Below are 26,315 nucleotides of genomic sequence, written 5' to 3' on the forward strand. Positions count from 1 at the left end.
TCACAAGGTTCAGACATACATGGAGGCGGCCATCTTGGATTTTCACGTGGCAACCCAATTTTCAATAGCGTTCTTCCTTATGCGTAGATACACCCACACACCAGATTAGAACTTAGTAGTTCGTTTATTTTTCAAGATATTTCGCTCACAAGGTTCAGACATATATATGGTGGCGGCAATCTTGAATTTTGACGTGGCGACCCAATTTTGCATAGTGTTCTTCCTTATGCCTAGATACACCCACACACCAGATTAGAAGTTGGTACTACGCTTATTTTTCAAGATATTCCGCTCACAAGGTTCAGACATATATATGGTGGCGGCCATCTTGGATTTTGACGTGGCGACCCAATTTTCAACAGCGTTCTTCCTTGTGCCGAGATACACCCACACACCAGAACAAAAGTTGGTACTTCACTTATTTTTCAAGATATTCCGCTCACAATGTTCAGACATACATGGCATCAGATATACATGGCGGCGGCCATCTTGGATTTTAACGTGGGTTGCACCCACACACCAAATTTGAATGCGGTCCTTCGCTTATGCGCGCACGCACGCACACACGCACGTACGCACGCACGCACGCACGGACGGACGGACGGACAGGAAAACCATAGTCCCCTTTTCTGCTCCGCGGTGCGACGGGGGACAAAAATGGCCACCTGTTCCACTCCTACACAAGTTTCAATGCCTATATAAACTATAGGTCATCGAACACCGAGCCCAGTGCAGTCTTGAGAAAAAGGGCATGGGAAGGGTCTTTTCAATTCTTCCTTTGTGTTTCCGAGCGCAAATAACAGGTGCGATAGGTAAAACGGAAGTCCAGAGCTGAACCTCCTGCAAGCTCTTCTCGAAGAAATGAACGACATTGGAATGATCTTTGAAAAAAGGCAACACTAAACAGACAGATACTTTGGAGGAAACATCGCTGAGCGTCGCCATTTTGTCTGAATCTCGATATTCCCCTGCCCTAAGAGGAAAATTTGATTGGTCGAGACGGTGTACAATTTTGACAAATTACTGCTAAACTGAAGGTTGTTTTCGCACATACATACAGACAAGGCTTTTTGTGTTCTCGTGTTCAAAAGATGTAATTTAATTTAAATTTTAAAAAGTTTTAAAGGCTGTTGGAAAAAAATATATATATATATTGTTGCGGTTTTGTGGTTTTATAATAAAGGTTAATTTCCCCTCCTAGTTAGTTACACTACAATATGTAGCCTTGTTTAAGCTCAGTTATTTCTTAGTAAATGTAAGCGTAGACCTTTCCTGTGTTAGTTTTGCGTTGAGTAGGATAATGAGAATTAGGTGTCCTTATGGCGCTTTGGGTGGTTTTTGGCGCCGAAAAACCACGAGGCAGGCCTGAACATGTCGACCGAGGCCAAAGGAAGGCGGAGGAGGAGCCGTTGGTAAGCGCGAGCCGCCAATCAGGGCTCAAGGGGAGTGACTTACATCTGCGGCAAAAGGCGGGGTTTGGAACATTCGAGTCGGGCTAGGGCGGGGCGTTATAACCCTGTGCCCAGAGCCCCCCACCTGGGTTATGAGATGAGTTTGGGGTGTTGAGTTACGAGTTGAGTTCGGAGCGCTCAGTTTTGAGGGCAGTTCGGAGATCTGAGTTACGAATGGGAGTTGAGTTACGAGAGGAGACGCGCTGAGTTCAGTTGAGTTGAGTTCAGGAAGAGATGCGCATAACCCTGTTGTGTACGAACTTGCCCTGCTCCCCGCGCTCTGCGCAGTATTAATCGCGCTGTAAAGACGACCCGCGCTGGGCCACAGACGCGCGTATTTCCTCCTGCCTGCCTTTGCCGATATACGCGCCGCGAGGATTTTCCCGCCTGCCTGCCTTCGCCGGGACACGTGCTGTGACCGCCAGAGGGCCACGCCGGGTGAGCTGTTCCTGGAGCGACCGAAGCAGGCGCGTTCGGCGCGCGAACATTCTTCTTCCATTTCCCCGTGTGAGTGAATGGGCCCGTGTCTGGGTAAATAAGTAAGACTGCTTAAGTTCTGCCCTGTGTCCCTTTTCCTTTCCTCCAAATCATTGTAAATAGTGTAAATAAATCTGTTCTTCCTTCTGATTCGACCGTCTTGTGTTTTCCATCATTGACCTCGCATGGTACGAATTAGATCGCTCTGATCGGGTTCTATAAGAAAGGTAACAGCACGGGTCACGTGGTACGCCATCCGCTCGGGCGTACGCAATCACACGTGGTTCGTGCGAGACCCGATACCCCCATCCGCTGTGGTGTGGGTACTCAAGGTACGTGCGAAATTGTCCCGAAACCCTTTTCCACGTCTGCCCGGAAGTGGCGACTCAGTCTCGCGGTTTTGAAGACCCAGAGGGAAAAGGGGGCTTAATCTCCCCTTTGTAAGGGAACGGGCTTTGGAAAACCGCAACAATTTGGTAGTCAGGAGTGAGATTTGTACCCTGAAAATTTTGTTTGGACGAATTGGCTCCAAATTACGAGCGAACGAAATTTAGTTTGTAAAATCCAAATTGTATTCGTGCCATGGCTGGCCAAGGCGGTCGAATGCCGGTGGGGGTAGATGAATTGGAGGAATGGATGACCCAGGACCAGGAGAGACAGTTGGTAGTGGAGGAAGCCGAAGAGGGGCGGCAGCTGCAAACGGAAATGGCGGCGCCTCGCACGTGGCGGCGAGAGCCGAGCCCGCGGTGGAAGCCGGGGCCGCTGTGCAAATCGGGCTTGACATTGAACTATTCCTGACCCAACTGGATGCAAAAATGGACGCCCAAAGGAATGACATGAAAGAAATGAAGGACGAAGCAAGGTGTAACGTGGAGGGATTGGAAAACAAGATGGATACCCAGGGGGACAAATTCACCCGGGAAATGGAAAAATGAGGGTGGCGTCGAAGAAAGAAACAAAAGAAATGGGGGAGGACATTAGGCGTGGGTTGAGCGGGAAGGTCGCGGTGGCGAGCGACGAGGTGAAGCGATGTGAGGAACGCGTGGGGAGCGAGCTTGAGTGAGGGACGGCTAAGTTGACTGGGGCTATGGAAATCGCGATGCGGGGTGTAGAAGAGCCGACGGTCGCCGAATTGGACAAATAAATTTAATGGGCGCCGGCGGTCGTCGAGGAAAAAGAAACAATTGGGGGAGGAGAGACAGGAGAACCAGAAAATAAATCACGGGAGAAAGTAATGGATTCCGTGCAAAGTCTGTATTTGCACCGTGATGCCAGGCTTGCTAACCCAATAAAAGGTTTGCAGGTGCTGCCGGGGAAGGAGGACCCCAAGGTGAGTGAAAAAAATGGCGCAAATGTGTTTGGAGCGAACGGGTTTTTGGCGCACTTGGGAGGAAGGCGAGACCCGGGCGTTCGCGGAAAGTCCATTGTGCGGTGTACGAGGGCGACTGGCATGAAGTATGAGCGAGAGTGTGCGCTGAAGCATGTGCGAGAAAAGTGTGCGCCAGGGTGTGCGATGATTGAGTGTGCAAAGGAGGAGTGCACACCCGAGAGTGTGGAAAAAGAGTGTGCGATGGCCGATTGTGTTACGGAGTGTGTAAAGAAAAAGTGCACACCTGAGTGTGTAAAGAAAGAGTGTGCACTGAAGTGTGTGAAAGGCGTGAGTGCGTCTAGGTGTGCAGGTACAAGTACGGAGTGTGAGGGAGAATGCACACTTGAGAATGTGGAAGGAGAGTGTGCAGTAACGGAGTGTATGGGAGGCGCGGGGGCGCCTGGGTGTGCGAGTGCGGAGTGGGTCGCGAGGTGTGAGGATGCGGCTCAAGCATCGACACCGACCGGGGTAGCGTTTAGCGGGACGGGTAGCAGACGTGAGCCCCTGGTGCGTTGTGTGCAGCAGAGACCGGCGGGGATCTGTGCAGCATGTGCAGCAAGGACCGGCGTGGATCGGTGCAGTGTCGGTCTCCCAAGGACCGGCGTGCACGATTCCTGCCGGCCCCCGCACTGTATGGTTAGTGCCGTGCCGTGGTGGCAAAGGCAATCGGCGAGGTTCAAGGGGAGGTAGGAGATTTCGGAGCCGCGCACCCTCACGGGTGCAGTGCTCCGACCGTAGCCGGTTGGGTCATCGTGCATGGGACCGCGAGGCCCCACGCAGGGATGGAGCCCGGCACCTCGGCCCATCAATACCTCCTCCCCTGGATCGAAAATGCCCGACGGACCCAACATACAGGAGACCAACCACCCGAATGGATCGCTCAGCCCTGCGAGGCCGAGCCATGACAAAGTACATCCACATGGAGAGGCTCAATTGTAGCGGACGGATGAGAGTGGTGTACCCTACGTGGAGGAATGGTTGTCTGACCATTCCTCACACGGCCAGGGCCCATGAGCATTAGTTTAGGGGGATGGCAGTGAAAGGCACATGGGGGTGCCAGCAATGGTTACCTCCATGGGGCACCAAAGCTAGCCGAGGGAGGGCTAGGATAATGATAGGGAATTAGCAGACTGTAGAGACAAAAGATTTAAGTAGTGACTCTTGTACTATAGAAGGGACGTAGGTAGTTTAGGTGGATGATAAAGAACAGGGAGTGCATAGTTTAAACTTTAAAGGGACGACGGGGAAGCACAAGTATTAGGGGAAGTAGTTAGATAGATGATGCTGTGTGTGTGAGGAATTGTGTTGAGAATAACCGGGGTTGTGTGAGAGAAAAAGTGGAATTGTGTTGAGGTGTATGGAAAGAGGTGTGTGAGCACAAAAGGTGTGCGAGAAAAGGGGTGTGCGAAATAAATGGTGTGTGAGAATATTTGGTGTGAAATGCTTGGTGTGTAATAGAAGGTGTGGAATGCATGGTGTGAAGGAGTGAATGGGGGGGAGGGGGGGTGGAACCCTTTCACGGACGCCCGGGGTGGGTAGTGTAAAGCCAGGTAGAGGGTATAGGCAAAATTTGTATGGATATTGACACCTGTGGTGCAGGTAGTAGAACGAAGTGTTTTGTTGGGTGCATGAGTATGTGGAATGGCTGGGCGTGTGGCTTAATTGGTGCGTATGGTTATTGGGGCACTCCGCCACTGGTAGTTTGTCGGCCAGGTGAGGCCGCAGGTAGGCTCTGGGAGCCGGTTAGTTGTAGTGAAGTTGTGAGTGGGGCCCGAGGATCCAATGGAAGGACCCGGGTTGCCCAATGCCAAAGTGGGCATCAGGGGGTAAAGTGCCAGGAGGGGCCTTCCCCAATTACGTAGTCGCAGGAGCAGGTAAGCTTGGGTGGCGACTTCAGTGGCGGAGGTGCGCAGGTAGGTAGACCTGCTGGTAGAGCCACACGACCCAGCCCCGAAATTGTGCGAGGGCACAGTGTGAAAATTCGTTGGGAGTGAGACCCAAATTTCAAGGGCACCGCAGTGTGGACAATGGGAATTCGGGTTCTTAGAACCACAGAACCATAAAGAAGCCGAATGGCAGGGTACGACCCTGGGTAGTTTAAAAGTGTAAATGTCAGTAGAGTAGTTAGGAAGAGAAATCCCTTTGCACCATCCAGATCCAGTCACCGAGGAGGACGAAGCTCCACACCAAGGCTCTGTAAGCCGTTTTAAGAGTGAGTCGCATCACGACGTAGTGTGACATTGTGTTTGTTCCATCCCTTCCTTCCTGGGAGGGATTGGGAGACGAATTTGGTATAGAGGGGGATATGGGAGACAAGACGTAGAGACGGATTGTGAATACAAGGGGGGCTAGGGTAGTATAGCCGACGGTGGGGGGTACGGATGGTTAGGGACGAGCCTGCTCTGCTCGCTCTTCCGCGCCCCTCGCACCGCATTACCTTGTGTTTCTGTGTGCCATTGCGTCTTTTCCGCTTTGCTTGTTGTGCCTTGTCTCTCACCCCCACCCCAGGACCATTTTGGAGGTGGAGCTGTGCAGCACCATCGACCGGTGCAGCATCCTTTCTGCACCTTGCTACATCTGTGCAGCCGAACTGCGCAGCACTTTGCTGCCAAACCCTTTGCTGCACCTTGTTACACTTATGGACCACAAGCCTTGTGGCCTTGCACCTCTGCTGTGCAGCATTTTGCTGCAAAATCATCTCGCACCTTCGGACCACTTGTTTAAGTGGCATTAATGCCACGCAGTTGGACCACATGGGAGTGGCCCTGCCTGACAAAGAAAAAAGAAAGAAATGAAATAAAAGCATTTTTGTGCATTTTATTATGGTGTGCTCGGCATGAGAAGATGTTTAAGTTTAGATAGCCCTGAAGATTGAAAATGGCCTGTATGCCGGTCCGGGGGCTAGCCGGTTTGATATATGCACACAGAAGAAGCAGGATGCAAGAAGCAAGCAGCAAGTGTCATGATTTTGAGTGTGTTTTGCTGTGTTTTCTCTCCCCTCCAATCTTCTCTTCCAAAAAGGACAGGTCCTGGGTCATAGAATTGTAAATAAAGTTAAGTTCTGTGCTTGTAAATATAAGAATGCTGCCCACCAGCTATGTGTTTAGTTTGAAATTCCCGAAATACTCTGTTAGCTGTGGGCGTGAATCTGATATGAAGTTGCTCAACGCAATAGGAGGGACATATCTAGTGTTTTAAAACTGTCGCACACACGGGTTAGAGTAAATGCTAGGGGGAACCACACCTATGTGTCACATGTAAGAGTAAGGTTAATTTTGCATGTCATTCTCTAACCGGTCGTTCCATTACGAAATATATATATTGGATCGGAAGTTTATCGCCGTTGAGCTTTCACACCGCCATATTTAACACGTGGTGCCTGCCTGCTGTTTGTGTCTTTACGACTTCCCGAAAAACAGTACGTTTCCTGTTTGGAATGATTTTAAATTATTTTGGACTGGCAGACATATTGACTGAAGCAATCCCTTTACCCCCCATTCTATGCATGCACACGCGGGACATGACGTCATGCAATATTTCCAAATTCAGAGCCAAATTCCCTCCAGGTCTTCAAATCAGCTGCTCAGTTTAATCTCAGATCATCGCTGATCCAAAACCATGATATTTTTTACACCCGACGCCATTAAGCCACACACCACAATCCCTCCTCCTTCCAAATTATTTCCAGCTTTCCCTCCTGAGAGTTTCCTTCTGTATCCATTTTGTCCACCCATTTATCATCCCCTGCACCCCCTTATTGTCCGCACATCATTTGTTTGTCCAAGTCTGCCTCCATCTTAGCCTTCAGCTCTGCTATTGGTGTTCACAAATTGGTCAAACAAGTGTGTTACGGATCCCGGATTTAGGTGAATTACTATTCATGTCATTGCTTATTAATGTTTATTCTATTAAAGGTTGTTGTGGTTAAATGGTTAGAGAGGCTCCGGATAACAGGAGACCGGAAACGGGATAGTGAACCGGAAGAAGAAGAAAAAAACAGACACGAGGTCCTGGAGAAGCGGCTATTTTTTTCTTCCTCGCCCAGCTCCGACGCGAGCGGTGTCGAGATTGAGCAGCGTGGGGAACGCTGCGTTTGAAAGCCCGTCTGGCGAGAGGAGTTACCTGCGCGGGGTAATTACCGGTTACGCGTCAAGTTGCCGTGGGTTCGTGCACAGAACCAAGCGTCCGGCACAGTTCGCCTCAACATCGACAAGGACGCGTACGGGTCGCACCTTGGGCCTCGCGCGCTTTGCGAGCCGCGCTTTGCTTTGCCCGCTTTGCTTTGCAAGGAGGTGTGCGCTGCAGCAGCTGTTCCCGGTACGCGACGTGCACGCTTGGAGCACGTCAGCCAGGGGTTCGTTCAACCGCCCGTGTGCGGAGAAGTCGACCTTCACCTTGGTCTGGAGGGGCCCAGAGACATTGTGAGGAACAGTGACCATTGAGGGGTCGTGAGTGGGGAAAGGGGGGAAATATATGAGATGGCCATCTTAGTAATATTGCGACTTGATTGTTGATTGTTGTTGATGGATTGAGAATATATTATTAATTAATCCGGATCCTTGGTGTGGGGTTGCTTATTGACCTGAATTGTTTGTGTCTTTCATATTGATTGCATTACGAACGCGTATAAATCAGAGATCTTTCTGGCGGGGTCCTCCCATGGTCCGGGGGTCACCAAGACCAGGTAGTTACCGGGAGGACCACGTAACAGAATTGGGGGCTCGTCCAATTGAATTCCGGGATCTAAAATTGTATAACATAATAAAATAATAATTTTTATTAATTAAAATTAATTAATTAATTATTAATTGGTAAATTTTTGAGAAATTGTGGTAAAGTCTTGGGTGAAGGTTAACAGGGGTTAACGATAGTCACCATGGCGTTTGTTGCACAGAACTTTGCGGTAACACCTAGTGAGGCACAGTTCCGAGCGTTACTAAAAGCGGACCTCTTGAAATTGGCCAAACATTTTAACTTGGAGGTCCGAACTAATTTGAGGAAGGCAGAGTTGCAGACCACGGTGATACAATCTATGGTGGGATTAGGAACATGGGACGAGTTAGCCTGGCAGTGGCTACCCGAAGAACCAGAAGACGTTGAGCTCCGGAAACTGGAGTTGCAATTACGGAGCCAGGAACGGATCAAAGAAGAGGAAAGGAAAGCAGAAGAGAGGAGAGAAGAGAAACAAGCAGAGGAAAGGAGAGTGGAACGAGAACTCCAGGAAAGGTTAAAAGAAGAAGAAAGGAAAGCGGAAAAGGAAAGAGCAGAAGAGGAAAGGAAAGCAGAAGAGAGGAGAGAAGAGAAACAAGCAGAGGAAAGGAGAGTGGAACGAGAACTCCTGGAAAGGTTAGAAGGGAGAAAAGCAGAGGAGAGGAGAGCTGCAAGGGACCTCGAAGCAGAGGAGAGAAAAGCGGAAAGGGAATTAAAGGAACGTGACATGGAGCTTCAGCAAGAAATTAAATTCAAGGAGCTGGAGTTAATGAGAGAACGGGGAGAGGTACCACCCTTGCTGACTGGGCCGACACCTAGCCAGAACACCTGGAATGTGGGCAGACATGTGAGGCTGGTTCCACCTTTCAGTGAAAAGGAAGTCACTCAATTTTTTCCACACTTTGAGAAAGTGGCTCGACAGTTAAACTGGCCGGAGGAGGCCTGGACCATACTAGTGCAAAGTGTGCTGGTGGGTAAAGCTCAAGAGATTTATTCGGCGCTACCAATGGACCAATGTGCAGATTATGAGGTATTGAAGAAGCACATCCTCAAAGCCTATGAGTTGGTTCCTGAAGCTTACCGGCAAAAATTCAGGAATGTCAGGAAGAGGGAGAGTGAGACCCATGTGGAGTTTGCCAGAGTGAAAGAAAACATGTTTGATCGGTGGTGTGAGTCAAAAGGAGTCGGGAACGACTTCGAAGCATTGCGTGACTTGATCCTGGTGGAGGAATTTCAACAGTGTGTCCACGAGGACATCAAAGTGTACCTGCAGGAAAATAAAGTACCGAAGTTGTGGGACGCAGCCACCATGGCAGATGCTTATGCCTTAACACACCGGATAGGGGTCCACGAACCTAACACCTCACCTAGATTTCCGCAGGGGAGTTGTGGAACAGCAGGTGCGGAGAACGACAATACATGGCGGCGGCCTCGAGATGATTATGGGGACAACGCTGATACCCGAACTGTTCGAAATCAGAGGGCGACGGGCCCAGGACAAACTTATTTTTCGGGGGGCCCGAGGCAGACCACGAGTTTTTCCTCCGGACCTACTTGCGCTTTTTGCAAGAAACCTGGACACTTGATGTCCAGTTGTTACCTCATGAAAAGGGAAAACCCAGAGCGGAGTCCGACTCTTACAACTCCGAATGCGATGGCAAGCGTAAGAAATTGCCCACAGAAGAGTTACCAACCATTTATTTATGAGGGGTTGGTCTCCCTCGAGGTTCACTTGACTAACCCAAGACCTGTTAGGGTATTGAGGGACACAGGAGCCCATCAATCCTTAATGCTTGAAGGCATTTTGCCATTGTCAAAGAGTACCGCAACTGGTGATAGGGTTCGGTTACAAGGGATTGGTGGCTGTGTTAGTGCCCCACTTCATGTTATCCATTTGGAATCCGATTTGGTGTCAGGACCGGTCACCGTCGGTTTTCAAGCCACGCTTCCTGTAGAGGGAGTATCTGTGATTATCGGGAATGATTTGGCCGGGGGGCAAATTTATGGTAACCCGAGGGTGGGTAAAGAGCACCGCAGGGGAAATAACACCACCCCAGCTCGGGATGGTGACAAAAGTGCCAAGTTATTTGTAGGGGGACTGAACTTCAACACAGAGGAAGAAGTTCTGACCTCTGTCTTCAACAGATATGGGCCGCTGGTGGAAGTGCGGGTGGTAAAAGACAGGGAAACGCAACGGTCAAGAGGGTTCGGCTTTGTCACGTTTGCAAGCACAAAAGACGCCAGGGAGGCAGAGAAGAATTGGAATGGTAAGGATTTGGAGGGTCGGATCATAACAGTAGGGAAGGCATTTCGTAGGCGTCGAGAGGTCTACAGAAGAGGACCACTTGGCGGTAGTTTTGGTGTTGGCAGCAGCCGATATTACTATGGAGGCTCCCAGAGTTACGGCATCTCCCGAAAGAATGATTGGCAGAGGACTGGCCGAGAAGGAGACCGCCCGTCAGGTGACTGCTGGGACAAGGGGTCCCACCATAACTGTTAGGAGTCCGGAGAAGTTGAAGCACTCTATATACGGTGGAGCCGCCGAGCCTGGGCTCCTACACGGGCTAACCGTGAACGCCACGTTCTTAAAAGGCGTCCCGGTAGGGAACGTTCCTGCACGGACTAACCGTGAACTCCACGTTCTTAAAGGCGTCCATGTAATGAACTTTCCTCCCCGGACTAACCGTGAACCCCACATTCCTTAAGGCGTCCATGTAGTGAGTACTCAGCTGGGCCTCCATCCAAGAGCAACTAGAAGTGGTTGACGCTTGGTCTAGACTCTAGAGGGAATTACCTTGGAATCTCTGGGGGGTTTTGGTGAAAGTTTGTTGCTTTATTTTTGAGATGCGATAATTGTGCCCGGGGGGAACTGATGATTTGGGGTATCGGGTTTGTTTATCAAAGTTGGCCGGCCCAGAAAGTTTTCGCGGGGTTCAAACTTTCTTTCTTGAAGGGGGGGAGTGTTACGGATCCCGGATTTAGGTGAATTACTATTCATGTCATTGCTTATTAATGTTTATTCTATTAACGGTTGTTGTGGTTAAATGGTTAGAGAGGCTCCGGATAACAGGAGACCGGAAACGGGATAGTGAACCGGAAGAAGAAAAAAAAACAGACACGAGGTCCTGGAGAAGCGGCTATTTTTTTCTTCCTCGCCCAGCTCCGACGCGAGCGGTGTTGAGATTGAGCAGCATGGGGAACGCTGCGTTTGAAAGCCCCTCTGGCGAGAGGAGTTACCTGCGTGGGGTAATTACCGGTTACGCGTCAAGTTGCCGTGGGTTCGTGCACGGAACCAAGCGTCCGGCACAGTTCGCCTCAACGTCTACAAGGACGCGTATGGGTCGCACCTTGGGCCTCGCGCGCTTTGCGAGCCGCGCTTTGCTTTGCCCGCTTTGCTTTGCAAGGAGGTGTGCGCTGCAGCAGCTGTTCCCGGTACGCGACGTGCACGTTTGGAGCACGTCAGCCAGGTTCTGTCGGGGTGAGAAAGGGGTTCGTTCAACCGCCCGTGTGCGGAGAAGTCGACCTTCACCTTGGTCTGGAGGGGCCCAGAGACATTGTGAGGAACAGTGACCATTGAGGGGTCGTGAGTGGGGAAAGGGGGGAAATATATGAGATGGCCATCTTAGTAATATTGCGGCTTGATTGTTGATTGTTGTTGATGGATTGAGAATATCTTATTAATTAATCCGGATCCTTGGTGTGGGGTTGCTTATTGACCTGAATTGTTTGTGTCTTTCATATTGATTGCATAACGAACGCGTATAAATCAGAGATCTTTCTGGCGGGGTCCTCCCACGGTCCGGGGGTCACCAAGACCAGGTAGTTACCGGGAGGACCACGTAACAAGTGGAACATGTCTTTCAATCCTGACAAATCCCACACTCTCAGTTTGTATCTCCAAAAAGACCGCCTAGACAACCCTCCCATGTACTTTCTGAAGAAACCTCTCCAAGAGGTCCTGTCAAGCTTTTGGGTCTCACTATCTGCCATGATCTTTCTTGGGAAAGCCACATTTAAAAGCTGGCCTCCAAATCCAGTCGCCGACAAAGCTTTCATCCGCAGCTCAATAGAATACTGCTCTCCTCTCTCTACTGTTCCTTTTGTCCTGCTGCGCCATGATCCGTTCATTGTACTAGTACGAGCTCTTCCACAAGCCTCAAGTATTTCAATATATATATATATATTGTTGCGGATATGAGATTGGCCTCCATCCATATCCGCTTGTAAATATTCCCCTATTTCCCCAATACTTCCCAACTATCCCCAATCCCCCATTCCCTAGTCCCATTTTCTGTAAACAACACTCTGTAGACCCGACCTCCCCCTTTTTCCCCCATTAAATGTCGCATCCAGGTCCACCGCCTCTCACGTAGACAACTATAGGACATCTTGCTAGTTATTCTTAGTCTATGTCAGTTAAGGACTCGTTTCCATTAATTCTGACTCTTCGTTGCACCAGAATGTGATTGTATGGCACCGTTAGAAAGTTTAGGACCTCCCAATACCTCCCCGCAGCTCTTCCTCATGGTACAACAACAACAACAACAACAGCGGCGGCGGCGCGGGGAGTGTGCGTCCTCACTCCGGCATGGTTAGCCGCCATTGAACATGTGCTCCGACGGGGTTACCATGCAGGGGCTCGCTGTCAGCTCCTCGTCAAGGGCGAAGCCCGGTAACCCCCCGCACCCAATGGAAGCGGCGGACCGATTCCATCTGGGGCGGAGACAACGAGCCGAGGGCGTGTCACTCCCCGCTGAGCATGCGCAGAAAGAGGGAGGTGACGTCAGATGCGCCGACACCACGGAGAGAGAAGACGCCACCTCCAAGCGCTGAATACCTCCCCGCATCTCTGGACCGGACCGCGTTTGATTCTGCCCCTGAGCCAAGGTGCACCTTGTGCTATCGACTGCCTGCCCTTCCTTGCCATCAATCCCTGTGTAAGTCAGTCTTGTCCCGTTTGTCTGTGGTCTGTCGGGGATAAGATAAGACTGTGTCTAAGTGCCCATCTTTTCTGTGCTTTACCTCTTACCGTGTAATCTACCCGTTTCTGCATCACCAATATTATATCCTCCTCCGGAGGTCTTGAGAACTGTACCCCTTGTGTCGTTGCATTTATCCCAGCCGTTGTGTCCTTTCCTTCATTGATTTAGCATAGCGCGATTCGGCCAACGTTCGAGTGTAATCGGGTAAACTGTGCGAACACGGCGGCCATTCCGCTCGGTCAAGCAACATCTAAGTCGTGTCCGTAACAATTGGTGTCGAGGAGTGAGATCGGACCCGAAGCGCGCTTCACGCGCTCGAAATTATTAACGGCGAAATGTGATTTTGTTTTACGAAAAAAAAAACCCGAATTTTGAAAGTCGCGCTATGGCGGATCAAGACGGCTGGGTTCCGGTAGAGGAGAGTGAGGCAGGTTCGATCCAGGACCAAATTGAGGGACAAGAGGAGAGCGAAGCAGTGAGGGTGGCAGGTTCGCAAAATAGCGTCGTCGCGCACGAGGTTACGGGCGCGCAAAATGGCGCCTCGCACATGGCCACGGCGACCGCGCCCGCGACCGTAGTAGCGCCACCGGTGGATTTGAACCTTTTTTTATGCAAATGAAGGCCCTTATGGACAAGAATAATGAAGAAATGGAAAACAGAATGATGGGGGCCCTTATGGGACAAATGGGAGACCAAATTGGAGGTTTGAAAAACAGTATAGAGGCTCAGAGTGAGCAAATGGGGGTAATGGGGTCCAATAGCGAGAAATTGAGGGAGGACATGGGGGCCAATAGCCAATGGTTAGAACAAAGGATGGGGTCCAATAGCGAGAAATTGAGGGAGGACATGGGGGCCCAGATCGGAGGGTTAGGGAGTAGAATAGAGGGATTAGACAATAGATTAGGGGAAATACAGGAGGGGTTAATGGGGGTAGAAAACAGAATGGCCGCTCAAGAGAATCAAATGGAAGGGATGCAAAAGGGGTTAGAGGGGTTAGAAAACAGTATGGAAGGCAAATTGAGGGACATGAGGGACCAAGCGGAAAGGGAAGTTAAACAAATGGGGCAGCAGATAGAGGGGGTCAGAATGGGGGTAGAAACTAAATTGGATGCTCACAGGGAGGAAATGGAGCAGATGAGGGTGGCATCTGGGCAGGAGATGCAAGTGATGGGAGAAGAGATCAGAAGAGGTGTGAGTGAGGAGGTCGGAGGAGTGCGCGAGGAGGTGAGGCACTGTAAGGAGCGCATGGAGAAGGAGGTGAGAAAGGGGACTGTAAAATTGCAAGGTGGTATAGAGGAGTTGACGCTGGGAGTAGAACAGCTGACGGAGGGACAAAAAGAACTAACGGACCAGGTAAAGAAGAACACAGCGGTAATAGAGGGTTTAAAATCGACACAGAAGGAGATGAAAAAGGACGTAGGGGTAATTAAAAAAGAGTGTCAGACGGTACATGAGGACCTGACGAGGAAAATGGACGAGGTGATAGAGGTAATGGAGACGAAGGACCGGCAGGTGAGGACGCACATGGAAACGGTCAAGGTAGCCTTAGAGGACGAGCTTGAGGAGACGTACCGGGAAATAGAAGAGGTGAAGCAGAAATTAGAAGAAGTGGAAGAAGGGGTGAGCGAAATTAAGAAGCGACGGAGAGGGGATAAGAAAGAGATAAAAGAGGAAGTAAAAGAATTGGTCCAAAGTCTGTGTTCGGATCGTGATGATGTGCTCATTAACCGGATGAGGGATTCGCAGGTGATGGAGGAGAAGCGAAGAGGAAGAGGACCCGGTGTAAGTGGTGACCAATATGGTCGTGCGTATGATGCGCCAGGTGATTTAAGAAGCTTGGGGGTCGAGATGGACCCGGGTGTTCGTGAGAGGCCGTTGGTGAAGTGTGCGACAGGTCTGGTGTGCGAAAAAGGAGGTGTGCGAGAAAGTCCGACTCTGGGGTGTGTGAGGAAAAAGTGCGTGCCAAGGAGTGAGGGTGCTGTCGAGAGTGAGTCGGTCGTAGCGCGTGTGCGAGGGAGCACATGGAAGTGCGTAGTGAGGAGTGTTACGGAGGGTGTAAAGGGAGAATGCACGCCTGTGGTGAGTGTTACAGAGGATGTAACGGGAGAGGGTGTGCGAGAACGATGTGTGACGGACAGGTGCATGGGGAAAGAGTGCGCTGTCAAAAGTAAGGAAGAATGCACGCCTGTGGTGAGGGTTACAGAGGGTGTGACGGGAGAGTGTGCGCAAGAGTGTGCGCGAGAAAGGTGTGTAACGGACGGGTGCATGAGGAAAGAGTGCGCTGTCGAGAGTAAGGGTGAGTGCGCTGTCAAGAGTGGAGGTGAGAGTAGTAAGAGTGACACGGAGCGTGAGTTGGTTGTGACAGGTGAGAAAGGATGTACACCTGGAATGGAAGGATGCACACCTGGAATGGTAGAGCGTGTGTGGGAATGCACGCTGGAATTGGTAGTGAGGCACGTGGTTGGGTGTGCGAGTAAGAGCACACCTGTGATTGTCACAGAGGAGGTGACCGAGGAGGGGGCGCGAAGAGGTGTGTTGGTGAGGTGTGCGACCAACGAATGTGTGCCAAAGTGTTCGGTGGTCAGGTGTGTGACCAAGGCTGGGAGTGGAACGAGTGTACCGAGGTGTGTAAGGAAAGGTACGAGGAGCATGGGAACAGCTGGAGGTATGAGCAAGAAAGGGGTAGCGTATGCATGTAAGCATGCAGGTGAAGCATCGACGGTAACCGGGTTGGAGGTTAGAACGACTTATAGCCGAATCGGGCCCTCGGTGCGCGTCGGGCAGCTTCGCGTGCCGCGAGGACCAGCGGGGATCCGAACCACGGCGGTTTCGAAAGAACCGCCGTACGCGATCCACGCTGTGCCTCGCTTGGAACGGCCGCGTCCGGGCTCCACTAGGCGGAGCGGGCAGCCCGATAGGAAGGGTCGTCATGGCGACCACTTTTTGTTGAGGCATTCCGGCAGGTCGAGATCGGGCCATGGGATGGCTCCATGCCGAGATGGTGCGTGGGACCTCGGCCCGGGTAAACCTCCTTCCCTGCCCCGAATGCGGGACGTATCCAGCCGCTGGCACCAAACAACCCGCATTCATTGCTCGGCTTTACGAAGCCGGGCTTTGGACAGGAATTGGCGCACCGAGAGGCATTAGTGAGTAGACTGTGTGATGAGGTTAGTGTTTTGGACCCAAAATTAGAAAAAAACAAAATTTGATGATTGGCAAAGGATTGGCAGTAATGATTGGCAGATGATGAGTAGTGATTGGCAAATTTTTGATTTGTTGAAATTTGATGTGCAAAATTGGTAGTGGGAGATGCCCGATGTGGTGGGATGGCAACTCTGTCATCCCTCACAAACGTGGGGCAAATGCGCTATAGCTTATGGGGTGTATGGCAGTGAAAACTAGCCCGGGTGGGTTAGGTTATATTGATAGGGATCTAGCGAAGATGACATTAGGTAACGTTAAGGTTAGTTAGTGACAAGGATACCTGTAGTGGGGACGCAGGTAGATAAGCGTGGTTGGATAATGACGAGGGAGCGCAATAGTTTAAAGGGACGACTGGGAAGCGCAAGTTTCAGAGGGGAGTAGTTAGCTGAGATGATGCCGTGTGTGTGAGGATTGAACAGGTGTGATTGCACAGGTGTGCAACTGAACAGGTGTGTGGAGCAGTGTATGAGTAGTGAGTGTTGTGGATCAGCGCGAATGCGCTTGGGGAGAGAAGGGTGCAGGTGGCACCAGGTGTGAGAGCACAGGTGTGCAAGTACAGGTGTGTGGAATACATGGAGTAAGTGGTACGGAGTGGTGTGCATGGTGCGAAGGTGTGAATGGGGGAAGAGTGGACCCCCATCACGGATACCCGGGGCGGGTAGTGTAAGTGTTAGGTAGAGGGTATAGGTAAATTGTGGTTGGATATTGGCATTTGTGGTGCGGTTGCAGAATGGTATTGTGGATGGGTGCGTTAGTGTTGTGGAAATGGCTGGGCGTGTAGCCTGTTAGTGTGTGTAGTTGGTTGGGCGCTCCACCACTGTGAGGATGTCGGCCAGGTGAGGCCGCAGGTGGGCTCTGGGAGCCGTTAGTGTCAGTGGGTGCCTGAGGATCCCGGGTGTGGATCGGGCAGCCCGTGCCAGAGAGGGCACTGAGGGGGTGAGAGTGCGAGAGGGCCTTCCCCAGTTAGTTAGGTTAGGGTGAGGAGCAGGTAAGCTCGGGTGGCAACTACAGTGGTGGAGGTGTGCAGGTGGGTAGACCTGCTGGGAGAGCTACACGTCACAGCCCAGAAATTGTGCGAGGGCACCGGGAGATGAATCGGGGGAGTGAGACCCCAAATTGAGAAGCACCACAGTTTGGTCAATGGGAATTGGTTTTTAGAACCCATAGTGTAAGTTGGCCAATGGATTGGCAGGGAAAGACCCCGGGTAATGTAAAGTTGTTAAAGTCATTTAGGAAATAGTTAGGATTGATGAACCCGTCGCACCATACGCAGCCACTTACCTGAGGTGATGATGATGACTCCACACCTGTGTTTTCTTTGTTCTGTGTTGCAGGAAATGAGAATTGCTGTGTGGATTTGTGAGACGCATCACGACGTGGATGAGACATTGGGGTGATTCCATCTCTCCCTCCTTAGGAGGGACTGATGATGAATTGGTGATGGCAAATTTTGATGTTGAGTTGGAGATGGCAAATTTTGATGGGAGTTGGAAATGGCAAATTTGATTGGTTAGGAGGGAGAGAAGACGAATTTGGTTTATGGGAGGAACGGGGAAGACAGTAGGGACGTTTGTTGATTTGTAAAGTAGATGTTTATGGGTAGTGTTGTATTTTGTGGATACAGTAAGGGGTAAGGGAGGGGCAATGTAGGTTACCTGGTGGGGGGGGGGGGGGCGTACGGTAGGAACGTACCTGTCTCACCTGGTTCCCATGTACCCCTAGTGTGCATTACCTAATATTGCGTGCACTTTTGCGCCCTTACCACCTTACTCACTTGCTTATTTTTGTCTCCCACCTCCGAGGATCTGGCTTTGGGGCAGAGAGAGAGGAGAGAGAGGTGCTGGCTCTGCAGTTGTGGGCCTGCACTTTCGCTGCTTGCTGCCTGGATCGATACACCATATGGACCGCAATTTTTGTGGCCGCCCACCATGGACCGCAGTTCTTCTGCGGGCAAGCACCACCCGTGGATGGACCTATGGGTCAACGTGGCACCTATGCCATACAGGTGAACCACTTTTAGTTGGCCCCCTGACGGCCACAATTTAGAAATGGACGCGGTTGGCGCCTTTCTTTATTTCTAAGGAAGCCAGAACACCAAGTGGGCTCCAAGGCAAGACCAGCGGCAGAACATCGGCCGGCTGCGACACCACCGGTGATTGTTGAGCACTTTATTGGTGCACCGGATGGTGCTGACTGTACATGATGGGGTGGTGCTTTTGGTGCTTGGATGGGGTGCTCTGCACATTATTAAAGGCCGTAGGGCCACAGGGCACTCGTGGGTTGGTGTATCGATGCTGGCATGCGTGCTCTCTCTATGCATAACATCTGCATGTGTTCCTCAAAGAACAGGTCCTGGATCGTAGTGTAAATATCAGTGTAGTCTTGTGTAAATAATGCTCCCTACCGGCTGTATGTTTAGTTTGAGGATTCTTTCCGCGATTCGGTTATCCTGTGGGTGTGTTTCTGCGAGGTGAAGGGTGCAACGTCGCAGGGGGACATATTTACTCATTTGTGAACATCTGTAAAACTGTCGCACTCAGGGTTGAGTTAATAGTAGAGGGAACTACATCTGAGTGCCACACTAAAGTAAGTAAAAATTTATCGGGTCGGGACGCCCCGAGGTAGAGAAGGGTGCAATGTTGCGGATATGAGATTGGCCTCCATCCATATCCGCTTGTAAATATTCCCCTATTTCCCCAATACTTCCCAACTATCCCCAATCCCCCATTCCCTAGTCCCATTTTCTGTAAACAACACTCTGTAGACCCGAACTCCCCCTTTTTCCCCCATTAAATGTCGCATCCAGGTCCACCGCCTCTCACGTAGACAACTATAGGACATCTTGCTAGTTATTCTTAGTCTATGTCAGTTAAGGACTCGTTTCCATTAATTCTGACTCTTCGTTGCACCAGAATGTGATTGTATGGCACCGTTAGAAAGTTTAGGACCTCCCAATACCTCCCCGCAGCTCTTCCTCATGGTACAACAACAACAACAACAACAACAGCGGTGGCGGCGCGGGGAGTGTGCGTCCTCACTCCGGCATGGTTAGCCGCCATTGAACATGTGCTCCGACGGGGTTACCATGCAGGGGCTCGCTGTCAGCTCCTCGTCAAGGGCGGAGCCCGGTAACCCCCCGCACCCAATGGAAGCGGCGGACCGATTCCATCTGGGGCGGAGACAACGAGCCGAGGGCGTGTCACTCCCCGCTGAGCATGCGCAGAAAGAGGGAGGTGACGTCAGATGCGCCGACACCACGGAGAGAGAAGACGCCACCTCCAAGCGCTGAATACCTCCCCGCATCTCTGGACCGGACCGCGTTTGATTCTGCCCCTGAGCCAAGGTGCACCTTGTGCTATCGACTGCCTGCCCTTCCTTGCCATCAATCCCTGTGTAAGTCAGTCTTGTCCCGTTTGTCTGTGGTCTGTCGGGGATAAGATAAGACTGTGTCTAAGTGCCCATCTTTTCTGTGCTTTACCTCTTACCGTGTAATCTACCTGTTTCTGCATCACCAATATTATATCCTCCTCCGGAGGTCTTGAGAACTGTACCCCTTGTGTCGTTGCATTTATCCCAGCCGTTGTGTCCTTTCCTTCATTGATTTAGCATAGCGCGATTCGGCCAACGTTCGAGTGTAATCGGGTAAACTGTGCGAACACGGCGGCCATTCCGCTCGGTCAAGCAACATCTAAGTCGTGTCCGTAACAATTGGTGTCGAGGAGTGAGATCGGACCCGAAGCGCGCTTCACGCGCTCGAAATTATTAACGGCGAAATGTGATTTTGTTTTACGAAAAAAAAAACCCGAATTTTGAAAGTCGCGCTATGGCGGATCAAGACGGCTGGGTTCCGGTAGAGGAGAGTGAGGCAGGTTCGATCCAGGACCAAATTGAGGGACAAGAGGAGAGCGAAGCAGTGAGGGTGGCAGGTTCGCAAAATAGCGTCGTCGCGCACGAGGTTACGGGCGCGCAAAATGGCGCCTCGCACATGGCCACGGCGACCGCGCCCGCGACCGTAGTAGCGCCACCGGTGGATTTGAACCTTTTTTTTATGCAAATGAAGGCCCTTATGGACAAGAATAATGAAGAAATGGAAAACAGAATGATGGGGGCCCTTATGGGACAAATGGGAGACCAAATTGGAGGTTTGAAAAACAGTATAGAGGCTCAGAGTGAGCAAATGGGGGTAATGGGGTCCAATAGCGAGAAATTGAGGGAGGACATGGGGGCCAATAGCCAATGGTTAGAACAAAGGATGGGGTCCAATAGCGAGAAATTGAGGGAGGACATGGGGGCCCAGATCGGAGGGTTAGGGAGTAGAATAGAGGGATTAGACAATAGATTAGGGGAAATACAGGAGGGGTTAATGGGGGTAGAAAACAGAATGGCCGCTCAAGAGAATCAAATGGAAGGGATGCAAAAGGGGTTAGAGGGGTTAGAAAACAGTATGGAAGGCAAATTGAGGGACATGAGGGACCAAGCGGAAAGGGAAGTTAAACAAATGGGGCAGCAGATAGAGGGGGTCAGAATGGGGGTAGAAACTAAATTGGATGCTCACAGGGAGGAAATGGAGCAGATGAGGGTGGCATCTGGGCAGGAGATGCAAGTGATGGGAGAAGAGATCAGAAGAGGTGTGAGTGAGGAGGTCGGAGGAGTGCGCGAGGAGGTGAGGCACTGTAAGGAGCGCATGGAGAAGGAGGTGAGAAAGGGGACTGTAAAATTGCAAGGTGGTATAGAGGAGTTGACGCTGGGAGTAGAACAGCTGACGGAGGGACAAAAAGAACTAACGGACCAGGTAAAGAAGAACACAGCGGTAATAGAGGGTTTAAAATCGACACAGAAGGAGATGAAAAAGGACGTAGGGGTAATTAAAAAAGAGTGTCAGACGGTACATGAGGACCTGACGAGGAAAATGGACGAGGTGATAGAGGTAATGGAGACGAAGGACCGGCAGGTGAGGACGCACATGGAAACGGTCAAGGTAGCCTTAGAGGACGAGCTTGAGGAGACGTACCGGGAAATAGAAGAGGTGAAGCAGAAATTAGAAGAAGTGGAAGAAGGGGTGAGCGAAATTAAGAAGCGACGGAGAGGGGATAAGAAAGAGATAAAAGAGGAAGTAAAAGAATTGGTCCAAAGTCTGTGTTCGGATCGTGATGATGTGCTCATTAACCGGATGAGGGATTCGCAGGTGATGGAGGAGAAGCGAAGAGGAAGAGGACCCGGTGTAAGTGGTGACCAATATGGTCGTGCGTATGATGCGCCAGGTGATTTAAGAAGCTTGGGGGTCGAGATGGACCCGGGTGTTCGTGAGAGGCCGTTGGTGAAGTGTGCGACAGGTCTGGTGTGCGAAAAAGGAGGTGTGCGAGAAAGTCCGACTCTGGGGTGTGTGAGGAAAAAGTGCGTGCCAAGGAGTGAGGGTGCTGTCGAGAGTGAGTCGGTCGTAGCGCGTGTGCGAGGGAGCACATGGAAGTGCGTAGTGAGGAGTGTTACGGAGGGTGTAAAGGGAGAATGCACGCCTGTGGTGAGTGTTACAGAGGATGTAACGGGAGAGGGTGTGCGAGAACGATGTGTGATGGACAGGTGCATGGGGAAAGAGTGCGCTGTCAAAAGTAAGGAAGAATGCACGCCTGTGGTGAGGGTTACAGAGGGTGTGACGGGAGAGTGTGCGCAAGAGTGTGCGCGAGAAAGGTGTGTAACGGACGGGTGCATGAGGAAAGAGTGCGCTGTCGAGAGTAAGGGTGAGTGCGCTGTCAAGAGTGGAGGTGAGAGTAGTAAGAGTGACACGGAGCGTGAGTTGGTTGTGACAGGTGAGAAAGGATGTACACCTGGAATGGAAGGATGCACACCTGGAATGGTAGAGCGTGTGTGGGAATGCACGCTGGAATTGGTAGTGAGGCACGTGGTTGGGTGTGCGAGTAAGAGCACACCTGTGATTGTCACAGAGGAGGTGACCGAGGAGGGGGCGCGAAGAGGTGTGTTGGTGAGGTGTGCAACCAACGAATGTGTGCCAAAGTGTTCGGTGGTCAGGTGTGTGACCAAGGCTGGGAGTGGAACGAGTGTACCGAGGTGTGTAAGGAAAGGTACGAGGAGCATGGGAACAGCTGGAGGTATGAGCAAGAAAGGGGTAGCGTATGCATGTAAGCATGCAGGTGAAGCATCGACGGTAACCGGGTTGGAGGTTAGAACGACTTATAGCCGAATCGGGCCCTCGGTGCGCGTCGGGCAGCTTCGCGTGCCGCGAGGACCAGCGGGGATCCGAACCACGGCGGTTTCGAAAGAACCGCCGTACGCGATCCACGCTGTGCCTCGCTTGGAACGGCCGCGTCCGGGCTCCACTAGGCGGAGCGGGCAGCCCGATAGGAAGGGTCGTCATGGCGACCACTTTTTGTTGAGGCATTCCGGCAGGTTGAGATCGGGCCATGGGATGGCTCCATGCCGAGATGGTGCGTGGGACCTCGGCCCGGGTAAACCTCCTTCCCTGCCCCGAATGCGGGACGTATCCAGCCGCTGGCACCAAACAACCCGCATTCATTGCTCGGCTTTACGAAGCCGGGCTTTGGACAGGAATTGGCGCACCGAGAGGCATTAGTGAGTAGACTGTGTGATGAGGTTAGTGTTTTGGACCCAAAATTAGAAAAAAACAAAATTTGATGATTGGCAAAGGATTGGCAGTAATGATTGGCAGATGATGAGTAGTGATTGGCAAATTTTTGATTTGTTGAAATTTGATGTGCAAAATTGGTAGTGGGAGATGCCCGATGTGGTGGGATGGCAACTCTGTCATCCCTCACAAACGTGGGGCAAATGCGCTATAGCTTATGGGGTGTATGGCAGTGAAAACTAGCCCGGGTGGGTTAGGTTATATTGATAGGGATCTAGCGAAGATGACATTAGGTAACGTTAAGGTTAGTTAGTGACAAGGATACCTGTAGTGGGGACGCAGGTAGATAAGCGTGGTTGGATAATGACGAGGGAGCGCAATAGTTTAAAGGGATGACTGGGAAGCGCAAGTTTCAGAGGGGAGTAGTTAGCTGAGATGATGCCGTGTGTGTGAGGATTGAACAGGTGTGATTGCACAGGTGTGCAACTGAACAGGTGTGTGGAGCAGTGTATGAGTAGTGAGTGTTGTGGATCAGCGCGAATGCGCTTGGGGAGAGAAGGGTGCAGGTGGCACCAGGTGTGAGAGCACAGGTGTGCAAGTACAGGTGTGTGGAATACATGGAGTAAGTGGTACGGAGTGGTGTGCATGGTGCGAAGGTGTGAATGGGGGAAGAGTGGACCCCCATCACGGATACCCGGGGCGGGTAGTGTAAGTGTTAGGTAGAGGGTATAGGTAAATTGTGGTTGGATATTGGCATTTGTGGTGCGGTTGCAGAATGGTATTGTGGATGGGTGCATTAGTGTTGTGGAAATGGCTGGGCGTGTAGCCTGTTAGTGTGTGTAGTTGGTTGGGCGCTCCACCACTGTGAGGATGTCGGCCAGGTGAGGCCGCAGGTGGGCTCTGGGAGCCGTTAGTGTCAGTGGGTGCCTGAGGATCCCGGGTGTGGATCGGGCAGCCCGTGCCAGAGAGGGCACTGAGGGGGTGAGAGTGCGAGAGGGCCTTCCCCAGTTAGTTAGGTTAGGGTGAGGAGCAGGTAAGCTCGGGTGGCAACTACAGTGGTGGAGGTGTGCAGGTGGGTAGACCTGCTGGGAGAGCTACACGTCACAGCCCAGAAATTGTGCGAGGGCACCGGGAGATGAATCGGGGGAGTGAGACCCCAAATTGAGAAGCACCACAGTTTGGTCAATGGGAATTGGTTTTTAGAACCCATAGTGTAAGTTGGCCAATGGATTGGCAGGGAAAGACCCCGGGTAATGTAAAGTTGTTAAAGTCATTTAGGAAATAGTTAGGATTGATGAACCCGTCGCACTATACGCAGCCACTTACCTGAGGTGATGATGATGACTCCACACCTGTGTTTTCTTTGTTCTGTGTTGCAGGAAATGAGAATTGCTGTGTGGATTTGTGAGACGCATCACGACGTGGATGAGACATTGGGGTGATTCCATCTCTCCCTCCTTAGGAGGGACTGATGATGAATTGGTGATGGCAAATTTTGATGTTGAGTTGGAGATGGCAAATTTTGATGGGAGTTGGAAATGGCAAATTTGATTGGTTAGGAGGGAGAGAAGACGAATTTGGTTTATGGGAGGAACGGGGAAGACAGTAGGGACGTTTGTTGATTTGTAAAGTAGATGTTTATGGGTAGTGTTGTATTTTGTGGATACAGTAAGGGGTAAGGGAGGGGCAATGTAGGTTACCTGGTGGGGGGGGGGGGGGGCGTACGGTAGGAACATACCTGTCTCAGCTGGTTCCCATGTACCCCTAGTGTGCATTACCTAATATTGCGTGCACTTTTGCGCCCTTACCACCTTACTCACTTGCTTCTTTTTGTCTCCCACCTCCGAGGATCTGGCTTTGGGGCAGAGAGAGAGGAGAGAGAGGTGCTGGCTCTGCAGTTGTGGGCCTGCACTTTCGCTGCTTGCTGCCTGGATCGATACACCATATGGACCGCAATTTTTGTGGCCGCCCACCATGGACCGCAGTTCTTCTGCGGGCAAGCACCACCCGTGGATGGACCTATGGGTCAACGTGGCACCTATGCCATACAGGTGAACCACTTTTAGTTGGCCCCCTGACGGCCACAATTTAGAAATGGACGCGGTTGGCGCCTTTCTTTATTTCTAAGGAAGCCAGAACACCAAGTGGGCTCCAAGGCAAGACCAGCGGCAGAACATCGGCCGGCTGCGACACCACCGGTGATTGTTGAGCACTTTATTGGTGCACCGGATGGTGCTGACTGTACATGATGGGGTGGTGCTTTTGGTGCTTGGATGGGGTGCTCTGCACATTATTAAAGGCCGTAGGGCCACAGGGCACTCGTGGGTTGGTGTATCGATGCTGGCATGCGTGCTCTCTCTATGCATAACATCTGCATGTGTTCCTCAAAGAACAGGTCCTGGATCGTAGTGTAAATATCAGTGTAGTCTTGTGTAAATAATGCTCCCTACCGGCTGTATGTTTAGTTTGAGGATTCTTTCCGCGATTCGGTTATCCTGTGGGTGTGTTTCTGCGAGGTGAAGGGTGCAACGTCGCAGGGGGACATATTTACTCATTTGTGAACATCTGTAAAACTGTCGCACTCAGGGTTGAGTTAATAGTAGAGGGAACTACATCTGAGTGCCACACTAAAGTAAGTAAAAATTTATCGGGTCGGGACGCCCCGAGGTAGAGAAGGGTGCAATGTTGCGGATATGAGATTGGCCTCCATCCATATCCACTTGTAAATATTCCCCTATTTCCCTAATACTTCCCAACTATCCCCAATCCCCCATTCCCTAGTCCCATTTTCTGTAAACAACACTCTGTAGACCCGAACTCCCCCTTTTTCCCCCATTAAATGTCGCATCCAGGTCCACCGCCTCTCACGTAGACAACTATAGGACATCTTGCTAGTTATTCTTAGTCTATGTCAGTTAAGGACTCGTTTCCATTAATTCTGACTCTTCGTTGCACCAGAATGTGATTGTATGGCACCGTTAGAAAGTTTAGGACCTCCCAATACCTCCCCGCAGCTCTTCCTCATGGTACAACAACAACAACAACAACAGCGGAGGCGGCGCGGGAGTGTGCGTCCTCACTCCGGCATGGTTAGCCGCCATTGAACATGTGCTCCGACGGGGTTACCATGCAGGGGCTCGCTGTCAGCTCCTCGTCAAGGGCGGAGCCCGGTAACCCCCCGCACCCAATGGAAGCGGCGGACCGATTCCATCTGGGGCGGACACAACGAGCCGAGGGCGTGTCACTCCCCGCTGAGCATGCGCAGAAAGAGGGAGGTGACGTCAGATGCGCCGACACCACGGAGAGAGAAGACGCCACCTCCAAGCGCTGAATACCTCCCCGCATCTCTGGACCGGACCGCGTTTGATTCTGCCCCTGAGCCAAGGTGCACCTTGTGCTATCGACTGCCTGCCCTTCCTTGCCATCAATCCCTGTGTAAGTCAGTCTTGTCCCGTTTGTCTGTGGTCTGTCGGGGATAAGATAAGACTGTGTCTAAGTGCCCATCTTTTCTGTGCTTTACCTCT

General features: G+C 51.3%; 1 protein-coding gene across 4 annotated transcripts in view; it reads right to left on the reverse strand.

Annotated features, from left to right (window-relative positions):
• Positions 1-26,315, reverse strand: part of LOC137426493 (tyrosine-protein kinase Mer) — a 122,859-nt gene that overhangs the window by 93,577 nt on the left and 2,967 nt on the right. The gene's annotated exons all lie outside the window — the stretch shown is intronic.

Source organism: Myxine glutinosa, chromosome 5 (genome assembly GCF_964187855.1).
Source record: "Myxine glutinosa chromosome 5, kmMyxGlut1.1, whole genome shotgun sequence".
Lineage (NCBI taxonomy): Eukaryota > Metazoa > Chordata > Myxini > Myxiniformes > Myxinidae > Myxine > Myxine glutinosa.